The sequence below is a fragment of the Aythya ferina genome (genome assembly GCF_964211825.1).
Source record: "Aythya ferina genome assembly, chromosome: 6".
NCBI classification, from domain to species: Eukaryota; Metazoa; Chordata; class Aves; order Anseriformes; family Anatidae; genus Aythya; species Aythya ferina.
In genome coordinates this window covers 30078875-30090323 of record NC_140303.1, presented here as the reverse complement: position 1 = coordinate 30090323, position 11449 = coordinate 30078875, and the positions used below count along the sequence as shown (strand labels likewise).

General features: G+C 37.8%; 1 long non-coding RNA gene across 3 annotated transcripts in view; it reads left to right on the top strand.

Moving 5' to 3' along the window:
* The first annotated feature begins 541 nt into the window (after positions 1-541).
* LOC311438643 overlaps positions 542-11449 on the top strand; it is a 73183-nt gene continuing 62275 nt past the window's right edge. The window contains exons 1-2 of one of the 3 annotated variants that reach the window (XR_014694238.1): positions 542-645; positions 1469-1510. This is a non-coding gene — a long non-coding RNA (uncharacterized lncRNA). The other 2 variants (XR_014694239.1, XR_014694240.1) reach the window with 2 other exon arrangements.

The following is an 11449-nucleotide window of genomic DNA, read 5'->3' as shown; positions in this document are numbered from 1 at the left end:
CCCAAGTCTAGTACACCCTGACCCCAAATATTTGGCAGGGGGATTGTCTAATATAGGCCTTTCAGCCAGTGGGGAGACAGAATTGTTTTCCTGTGCAGGTCAGGGCAAAAAAAAAGGTAAACCTAGTTCTAAACTTTGGTTTAATTTTGATTTTATTTTTTGGTTTTGTATTATTAAGCAAAGGACATTTTATTTGCCAGCACAATGATTATTTTCTGAGATTTGACTCCTACTGCTTTTTGCTGAGGTACTCAGTCTTTGGCTGTATTGCTAAATCTCAGCGTTTCATGGGAGAAAAATTGGGAAGTATATACCTGCTACTGAGAAGACAGCAGTACCCCAGGGATTTCAATTTGGCCATACTGAGAAATAAACACCAGGAGAGCTGTGAGGCATGCTTAATTAACTAGGTGGTAAAAAACCCTCTTCTCTTTCTTTTTAAAGCATAAACACTTGCATCTCTGAGAAGAAATCTATTTCCTTTTAGCACAGGTGTGGCTTTTAAACTCTCTTCACCATACTTCTTACCTTTTCAAATGAAGTTCACAGGAAGGAAAGGTGGTAGTGGTACTAGGAAAGACTTTGTGTATCTTGCTAGCTAAAACAAATTTTCTCCATTTCTCTAAGTGTAGTTTACAGAAAATAGTAAGTGGATTCTTAACATAGGTGGTTTAGCTTTACAATTGCCTTGGTGCCTAAAGAGGAAGCAAGGATTTTAGAGTGAAATAACTTTGAGAAGGAGATTTGTTCTATGCAAGGAAGTGGCGTAGATATTTGGAGAAGTTAGGACTGCAGTGTAATGTAAAACAGTAAAAGGATCTATGAGGGGGGGAGAAGGTGGAAAACAGACATTTGGAGGTGGTAGCTGGTGTAAAAATGACTCATTAAGTGGTAAGGTTTCATATTTCCAAAAATGTTTAAATCATTCCATGAGACATTATGAAGAAGTCTTAAAGCTTAAGGGAAAGCAGAAAGAAGAAATCCTGGAAATACTAAAACTCCTTTTTTAAGCATCTATAACAGCAGGAAATAAATTGTATCTTTTCAAAGAGAATAATTCTGCAATGTCATCTTGAGGAGCAAAGTGATTTTAAAATGAAATCTACAGTCATAGATTTCTTGCTATTTTCCTGTAAATGTAAAGAGGAGTCTCAACCCAGCTCTTATTGTATCTTTAACTCCCAGAAGCTTTTGTGCCTTGTTAATTACCTTGGCATTTTTGTATGTATTTAGAATACAACACTTAATGAGCAGATCATATAAGCAGCTGCCTTTTATTTAAGGCATGTGGTTGCAGATCAGATCTTAATTATGTTTTTGTATGAAAGAACAAACTACCAACAAGGTTATGCTTAACTGATTCCTATGGGGGGAAATAAAGGGAGGGAGAAATTCCTGCAAGCAAATATCCTCTTTTTAATAGAATTTTAGGTCATGATGTTAATTCTCTTTTTGTTATTGCTTTCAGACTGTGTGCTTGCTTTCCTAAGGCCAAAGCTCCTGGAGTTAGGTGAGAACCTATATGTTTCTATTTCTAAGAATAGAGGATAGATCCTGGGGTTATGTGAGAAAACTTTAGAGCTGTGTGATGTGTAAAAGCTGATATATCTTGACCTTTCTCTGCTTAATTTGGGAGGGGGGAAGCAGGGGGTGTAAAACTTTCATCATTGCAGTGGCTTGAAGCTTGTTTTCCCAGGTTGTCACCATCCTGAGTGACAGGCAGGAAGAGGTGGTTGTGCCAGGGCTAAGCAGGGAGAAACAAATACCTTCAGAAACTTCACAAACAGCACCTGTTAATGCTATGAGCATCACCTTGCCAGATTTGAACTGGCAGATGCATTTTCTGTTTTCTGTGGAAGATCTTTGTATTTTTTGTAATTACACTTCCTAAGTGAAGGTTCAATTTTAAATGGTTTACAGGAGTTTGAAAAGATATATTGGTGTGCTTTGTATATAAGCAGCATGTGTTGGATGATTATAATCAGGGTTTTCATAATCAACAATTTAGATTATACTAACTGCACAGATGCATACTAATTTTTAAGTATCCCTCACTAATCAATGACTTAGTAAAGTGTGATTGCTCTTATGGCTGTTTAATAAATGAAGTTGGCTATTTAATAAATGAAGTTGCGTGTCTTTAACTTTTTCTTGAAATTGACGTTTATAAATGAGAACTGAGAGGACCGGATCCACAAAGGAGAGAGGAATGAATGAGAGAAAATCAGCAGGTGGATGAGATTCCCCACTGGTGAATCTGTGATCTATATGAAAGTCTTTGACATTCAAATTCTGAGTAATAATTAAATTAAACTAAATAAAACCAAACTAACTAAAAATGATTAAAACACTTTACCCCACAAACCTTGCCTTTCCTCAGGCATTTTGTAGTTGTTAGTCAAGTCAAGTGACAGGCAATGTGCTTTTTACAGAGGATGGAACTCTGTTCTGTATCACTGCAGGTAGACTTTTTTCATCTGTCCTATTTTAGCTGTGTGCTGTCTGTTGCAATATTCTGTTTTTAGGACAAAAGTTCCCTGTGGTAGCTATGGGATGCACACATGAGGCATCTGCTATAGCTGGAACTTGAAGGTGCTGTAGGTCCAGGTACAAGATCTCTTTCTAGTTTAGAAAGATATCTCCTCCAAATCATACAAATGCACCTTTCCTTATATTCTGCATCTCTGTGAGGTGGATGGCAGCTGTTCTCTTCAAACTGGGAGACCTCTGCCAAATTTCATCAGCTGAGGAACTGGCTGCTTTTCTGTTGTTGTCTTTGTACAGGAAAGATGCCTTTATGCTATCTCTGTGAGGTGGGAGGTAATGTTGGAACCAGCTCTTTGTGGTGCAGTGTCAAATCCTCAAAATGTCAGATTTATTTGTGCATGTGATGGTGTAATTTGGCTTCCTGCTGTGTAAATGAGAGGATTAATTTCTGTAATATAGAAATTAACAGTGCTGTTGATATTTCTCCATCTTGCAGCACAAATTAGCAGTTGTTGGAGACAGTAGCCAGTTCAGCCTCCTTTTGTTCTCCCTCCAAATAGCCATTGATGAAGACGCTTGTCCCAATTAAATAATGTTGGATGCCAAATTGGTGTTATATCCACCTGCTCCATTTCAGTCCTTGTTTGTTTGGCTTACAGGTTTTAAGTGTTTTCTGTAAGTCATTGGTCTGGCTGCTCTTCCCTCAGCAAACAATATGGAAGAGGGCAAGGATGCTCCACCCCAGGCTGTGCATCCTGGGTGCAATACACAACAGACAAAGGTGTACAAAGGGACCACAGAAGCTTATATATGACTGTAACTCCTCAAGGATCCAGATTTAAAAAAAATAAAAATAAAATTGGTTTTAGAACTTGAGGTTGTGTACAGGGATTTTAATCTCGAGAGACTAGGATGAATTTGTTTCTATACTGAATTTGGGAGACTTTCCCAGAAGTTTTATAAAACACAAGGAAGTTCTGAATTTGGCTTTTTAACTTAGTTGTTCCATAAAGCATCATACATCTTGCTTTACATCTGTCTATACACAATCAAGCCACAAAGAGGGAAGAGAATTAAAATGCTAATATAAGTTAGTGTCATTTATCCTGATGGTGAAGCCGCCTAGGATTCAATCATGTTTGAAATGCTGACCGAATGCACCAAGTTAAAGAAAATGCTCTTGTGATTCTGACTTCTTCCTTGGCTAAGCATGTCTATGACAACATATAAATAAGAAGAACAGTGCCATTTCAAGCTTGATTATGATAAAGAATACCACAGTTTTGGGCAAGCTCCCACGTTGATCTGTCAGACTGTTTTTCTTTTAGAAAAGAAAGTTTAAATTAGGTGTTATAAACTTGGGTAGGACAAGGCTCTCAGAAAGGACAATGGTATCATCCCTTTCCAACTTCATGACATAAACAGGAACTGGGACCCTCATTATTCAACCCTCAATCAATTAGTCCTCTGTGGTGCTGAAAATCTACTCAAACGCAGTTGTAGTCAGTTGTTCCATAACCTTATTTCTTTAGTAGTATATATTTATAAATATATATATATATATATATATATATATTTAAATTCTGAGAGAAATGTGTTCTTACAGCATGCACAGCTCACCAGTGGAACTTTTTTGCCCCACTGACATTACCTATGCCAAGAGAAACAGTTTTTTTTATTATTATCATTATTATTTTCTTATTTATAAAGGATTGAGAAATCTATGTGGTGTAATAGCTGCCCAATAGTGGATGACGAGTTTCTATATTTTTGTATATAGAAAGATATTTCACAGTAGGAGTTGCAACATTAAGCCATCCTTTATTTCCCAAGGTTTACAAGCTAATGTAAAGCCCTTGGTGCTGATCCCAGTGAAAAAGCTGCAGGACTGTGACCATGGGTCTGACTTAGGTAGGCGATGGCAGTTCCTCTGATATCATGGACATTTGCAGATCTGTTAGTAACTAATTGCTAACAATATCAGGTTCAATACAGCTTTTAGTGATAATGAGTGATAACACCCATTCAGGACTTGGAGTTCCCCATTTCTTCCTATTGGACTGACAGAAGTGTGGGAGCAAAGAAGGGTAGTTCAACTGTAAAGGAGATCATGTTATGTGCTCCTTGTGTGTAGGTTTTCTTATCTCCAAGAATACTATGTCACTCTCTATCTTGGAACACAAAGTTTTTCCAGTATGCATACTTGTCATTGAATGCTTTCCATGGGCTGTTATATCTGAAACAACTTAAGGATGTTGTGAGGTTGCTTTTGGATAACTTTTTAAAAAACAGGCAAACATTGGGAATAATTTATTGTTAACTACAGAAAATGTCAGACTTTTGTGCTTGATATAATGGCATTGCATGCAATTTCCATCTTTTTTATGAACTCGTTCTGGACTTGTTGCAAGGAATAAAAACAAATGTGCTTACATCTGCCTTTATATATGGCTATGATATTTCTACTGTAATGGCTTCAGTAGCTACAGCCTCGAAAAGTGTCACTATACTCAGGACTGCTGTTGCTGAATTCTTTACCGTATGGTTCTGATGGATGGGACTTGCAAAGTAATTCAGAAATCATTTTGTGAATGAACAGGACATGTTTACTGTTATTCAGTGGAGCCATGTTATTCATTGCATTGTATCTTGGCAACTGCCATTTTCATGGGGAAAATATCTCCAATTTGAGAGGTTATGCTCTCCAAAGAGTTATGCTGAAGTTGTGATATCTGTTAGTAGCCATTCTTTGTTTGTTTTAAATACATGGATCATCTGCTCTGTAGTCAAAACTGTCTGATCAGTCTTCATGTGTCATAGGTGGAGAGAAGTGTTTTCAGAATCAGCCTGCACTAAGAAATGTCTCTGACGTGAATTGGTCTCTAGAGGCTCTTTTTGTTGATTGTGAACAGCTATGCTTTCTTTAGACAGCTAAATTTAGCTGAGACAAATCCAGCCTCTGGTGAAGGACCAGAAGTATTAACAAGTGGTTTTGATGGAGAGGATGGTATGTGTGTGCGTGTAATAAGCCTTGCTTGGTGTGAATAGTAAAGTGAATCACTGCAGGAAAATAGTGCATCAGATGACTAAAGTGGAGAATACTTGTCAATAAGGAGTTACTGAAGCCACAGGGCCCTTTATCCCCAACTCAGTTCATAAACAACTTACAAAGTAAACATACGTGTGCATACCCATTCAGAGTCCTGCAGGGTTATTACTGTGTGCAGTGTCACTGGGTGTTAGTATCTGATCATGGCTTTTTACAGAAATAGGGGAATGCTGCATGTAGCTTGGAAACAGCATAACCAAATTAGTGAATGAGCAAGGGCAGTGCTGCTGCATAAATATTCATAACTTGGGGTGTCTGTACACCTCTGTATTGCAAAGAGCTCTTTTTCTACTCCCCTGACTTCTGGGTGTCTTGGGATGAAGCATGCTGTTGCTTCCTGATTCATGTAAGGTATAATGGAGAAACAGTTATATGCAGGAACTATTTCAAATGGCTTTACTTTCATTTTACTTTGTGGCAGTCAAAGTATAGCTCTAAAGAGGATGCAACTGTTGCACTAGCATCAGCTTCAGAAGAAGTAGTGACTTGTGGCACTGTTAACAATACTGAAGGAGAAACCAGAAGGCTCATCCATACACTCGTGCTTGGAGTATTTACCTGGTGGTCTTTCACCGTGGTGATTTACACTTTTTCTACACCACCGCTCTCTGAAGTGCAATCGAATTAGAAAAAGATGTTTGAGATGCTTTTCATATCAGATGAGTTTCCTACTCATAAAAAAAAAAAAGGGGGGGGGGGAAGAGTCTTACTTTTGTTTCCTACAAATCAATAAGAGTTGATAACACTAAAATTTTTTTCTACATCTATAAAAACATGAAAAATGTACTGTCTGAACTGAAAGAAATATTTTAAAAACAATGTCAAGTGAGTTGTTTCTTTTTTTACCTTTAGAATGTTTATTTTATGACATGCAAATAGCTGAGATTTTTCTACGTGCTATATCAGGGCTTGTTATAATTGCTTGTAAGTATATGACAGTATCAGTTACCAAAAGGCTGAGAAATTTCATGTGCAGAACCTGTAGCAAAACCTCAAATACATGCTTGCAGATGTGTATGCACACACAACTTTTGGTTGGTTCCATTTAAAGCAGGAAGCTTTGACAATATACTGCAGAGAATTAAATCTGTATCTGTGTGCCTGAGAGGCTCTGTGTAGTGTTTGGAAAAATTTTTGCGTTAAGGATATTGTGTGAGAGGCAAGGAGATGTAGCTCAGCACCCCTCATTTTGAACTGAAAGACATGAGAAATGTTATTGTTACAGCTATAGGATAACAATACACTTCCTTTCAATCCACAATAGTCTGTAGCTCTAGTATCAAAAATCAATTTCCTCTGATGGATAGGTTTGGACAGTTCTTGGTATCTTGGTGCTTTAAAGGTGAGAGGGAAGATGGTCTATTTGATTTTCAGTTTTGTGTTTTGAATGTCAGATGCACTGTTTTTCTAGAAAAATGAAGAATGAGTTATGAAGGAGGGTGGTGATGCTTTTTATATTCTGCCTTTGAATGTGATATTTAAATTTAGAGGATACTTTAATAGTTGTTTAACTGTCTTCTGTAGGATGTACACAGCTCTTACTATCATACCAAGTATTTAATATGTATTCTGAGAGCAAGATAGATACTATTTTCCAGTTTATAAATGTTTTGAGTCTGAAATGAGATCTACAGGTCAAATCAAAGAATGGATAAGAACAAAGTGCAGAGCTTATATGCTGCTTACATTATGAATTAGGCTTTTACTTTGCATAGCAGTGGTATTTCGCTCTTACTCATAAGAGACAACTTTAAGCCAACTAGATCACGTTGAGAATCGCCAGGTGGAGTTATTGCACACACTTTGTACATCTTTTCTAAGTACACAAGCACTGCTAAGGATGTAGCTACATTAGTTTTCATTTTGTGATATAATTTGACTGCAGGGTAAGTCACAAGGGATGCTATTTTCCCCCTTAAATTTCCTATCTAGAGCCTTTTCTGTTAGTCCCCAGGAAGCAGGCAGTTATATCTGGTTAGTTTTCAGAACTGTCTATAAGTTGTTGGCAAGCACCTCTCTTCTAGGCTTGTGTATACAGTGAAAGGAAACACCTTGCATAATATACATAAACCTGAACTGTGCATCAGACAAGACTGTACGGGTGAGGAATATGCAGGTAAATGGTGTGATGTGTTACAGGTGAGGAAGTCTGGGTTGCTATTATCAAGTGTGGAAGAGGAGTCAGAATCAACAAGGAACAGGGAAAGAGACAAGCTGACCTGTTAGAAGTTGCTGCAGCAAGAGTGATGATGAGTGTCACATGGGGTCTGTGAAGAGAGAGGAGAGGGTGGGTCGAAGTGGGAGATGAAGGCAAATGCTGTGGGGAGCATCCGGAAGAGTGGAGAAGAGGATAAGGAAATAGAAGACACGGCATGGTGAGGATGGGTGATGTAATGCAGAAGAGAAATATGCTGAGGACCCTGGGGTGTGTGGCAGGCAGGCAGGTACAAAATAAATTTGGAAAATGCTGCAGGGAGAGTTCTGACCCTGCTTGGCCTCACTCTGCACTGCTGGCAGCCAGAGTGGGCAAGAATGTGACAGGCGTCTGTCACCATCAGGCTTCCCTCAGGGGGATGCAGGTGCTGTATCTACCTTGGACTAATTGATTGATTAATTGGGAATCTGCATGCAGTGTTATAGTAATTCTGTCTGAATGTCAGTAAGATGATGTGAATGTCTCCTCTAAATGTTAAGATATTCTTTAGATTGTAATCATATGTGTTTCTTTTGCTCTTTGGAGTCAGTCCAGTGAGGTCACTGACTCAGACATATCTTTCAAAGTCAAGGTGGTATTTAAACAGCACTTAATTTCTGCCTTGAAAACTCTGGATTAAATACCCATTAAATGCAGGCACTCAACATAACACTCTAAACTGGGGAAACATCTACTGATACTTAAATAGTAAAGGCATAATTAACAGGAATTAACTTGTTAGTTACTGGTGGATGTGTGGGGAGTTTACAATGCATGTCCACCTTCAAATAAAGGCATAACAAAGACAATTTAAATCAACGAAAAGTTCAAACTGAGTAAATTTTCACCAAAGAGTTTCCTCTGTTATATTTAAATGTAGTAGATGATGGGGTGCTTAGGGAATAATACGGTCTTGCTGGGAGAAACAGCTATATGGAATGCATGAGGATGGTCTTAAGATCACATTGAACTGAAAGATGAGAGATCATAAACCCTTAAAATGCCCTTTAGGACAAACAAATCCTCTACATCTATAAAAGAAAACTTCCCTGTTTGTAAAGGGTGGTAGAAGCTTAAGTACTTTCCTGATTTAAGATCCTGAATTCTACCTCTATATTAAACTGAATATAAATCTGGCATACCAACTTCTCAGATACTTGGAGGTACATATGCTGTGTAACTGTTCAGTCTGTAGAAAGTTGGCTTTTACATGGTGGGCAATAGGTGTGGAAACCGTTAGTGGGTCAACCATCCTGAATTTATGCACTGTCATTTGAAAATTGGCAGGCAATTTGGGAAATGGTGCTTCTAATATTTAAGTGTGCTTTGCTCACACCAGACTGAAAGTCCCATATCTCACTGAAATGTTGATAAGAAATGCTCATGTTCCCTATAACATATTGAGACAGAGACATTCTGGATGCTCCCATTTTCTAGATAAATGCTCATTATTGAACTTTAAACTGTGGGACCTAAGAGAAAGCAGTATTTCCGCATGTCACTGTTATGCTACCAGGTCGATGGACACAGGAAAAAAAGGAGAAATGAGTGAGGTGCCCCCCCCACACACACACTTTTTAGCTATTAGGAAGAATAAATTGTTTACGTATTTTTCTCTTCTCTCCTGCTTTTCTCAGATGACACTTTATTGTCCTCCTGTTGCTAAACTGATATTGCAAGAAATTACCTATTGTGAAGCTGGTGAAAGCAATATTGCCACTTGCTCCTGTCACTTACCTTTCTATGAGTTAAGGTTACTGAAATAAAGATTAAGGGGGTGGGGGTGGGAAGGAGTGGGAAACAAGGCAGTGGAGAAAATGACAACTCTAAGAGGATTATTTGTGAATCCAAGAAAAGTGCTAGTCAAAGAAGTAATTTATCATCCTTCTTGCAACATATGAGTATCTGTAAGTAATTAGGTGTATAAACTAGCTTATAAGAAGACATGCCATGGGGTCTGAATCATCATTGATGATCTTTCACATTATTGATATGAATGCAAGGAATGTTAATATCCCTGCCTATTTACCTTCTGATAGACAGATGTACACTTTCTAACAGCGACTCTGCATAAGAATATGCAGATATGTGGACAAGATAAATCTGAAATCTGCTGAAGGCTTCACTCTGCTGATATAATTTATCTAGGAAATTTTCTGATTCCTCACTGAGACACATAACTTCAATAGGATGTCCTTGGTCTCCCTGCATTTTGTTGGAGGCTTTTGTGATAATCTTCATTTCTAGAGGAGAAAAAGATTGTGTTATAGCCTGGTTAATCTGTGTCTGTATTCTGGCTGCAGAAACTTTCTGGACATTAGGGATGTTTTTCTTAAACAGTACAGAGGAAAGTAACAATCACATTTATTAATCACTGCTCATGTTATTCTTTCCAAAGTTTTCATATTTTAAAAACTTGGCAATCGTTATTCACACTAATTACCTTGATAATATCCGTTAAGGTCATTGAACTGTCCTTTGTGTCTCCTGTTCTGTTTATAGTTATTAGGTTCCTGGTCCATATGGTGTCCATAGGGGTAGGTGTAGTTGGGTACTGTCTGACTAAAACAGACCCAAGATATCATTCATGTTCTATGGTGGTGGTGGGCATCATCAGTTTCAGAAGGCATAAGAATTTTCATCATTAATATTTCTCATGTGCCTATCAAAACTCCCACTTAAAATCAGACTCTGTTTACCTAGATCAACACTTCTCATATTTTCCCTCTCTCCTAAAATGTTTTACCTTTGGCCGTTAATGATTAAAATCTCACACACTCTTGTGTCTGTGAATATGTAGTCACTCCAGGAATCTTTCCAACATCTTTTCCTCACTGATTTTCCATGGCAATGAGGTCTACAGCCCTGTGGAAATCTTTAACTGCATTTCAAGCACCCTGACCGCCTTCATATTATGAGGAAAAAAAGGATAGGATTCCAAATTTAAGTCTGTGTAACTGACTATTCTTTCATTTTTATTTTTATTTTTTTTTTTAAATAACATTGAGTGAAGTTAGAATGTCATGAATAAAGGCAAGGAGAAAAGAAGGCAAGGCTATATTGAATGGATGTGGAGGGGAAAAGATCTGAACAGTTAAGAGGGGTAATTCAGCACCTCGGTGTCCATGCATATGGTTAATGTATTTCTGATAATCTTTTTCCCTGAAAAAAAAAAAAAAAAAAAAAAAACACACATCCAATTAGAACTCACTCTTCCTGAAAAGTTTACTTAAACCTTGCTCACTTTACTATGTGTTAATTTTAGGACTTCTTGCTTAAAAGTAAAGGACAAATTAATGAAATATCATTCCAACAACGACAAAAAAAGTTCACAGAACTTCAATTCATAAAAGGATTGCATGGTAGGATCATCTGCAGTGAGAAAAGTTTGAGTAAATTGACATAAGCAACTCCTAGCTCTGTACTTCTAAGAAAGTGTGCAAACCCCTTTAGTAGGGCTATTCTGGTGAGATCTTCTACTTCTGAAGGATGGCAAATTAGGTAGAGTTGGATTCCTGTTCTGGGATTGATTTCAACTGATATGATGCATACTCAACAATTGCCTATAATTTTAGTCTCTGAGTAGTTTTGGGCTCTGCAGTTGCTGTCAAAGCTTGAAGGGTTATGTATACACGTGATACCAGCTCGTGTATACCATG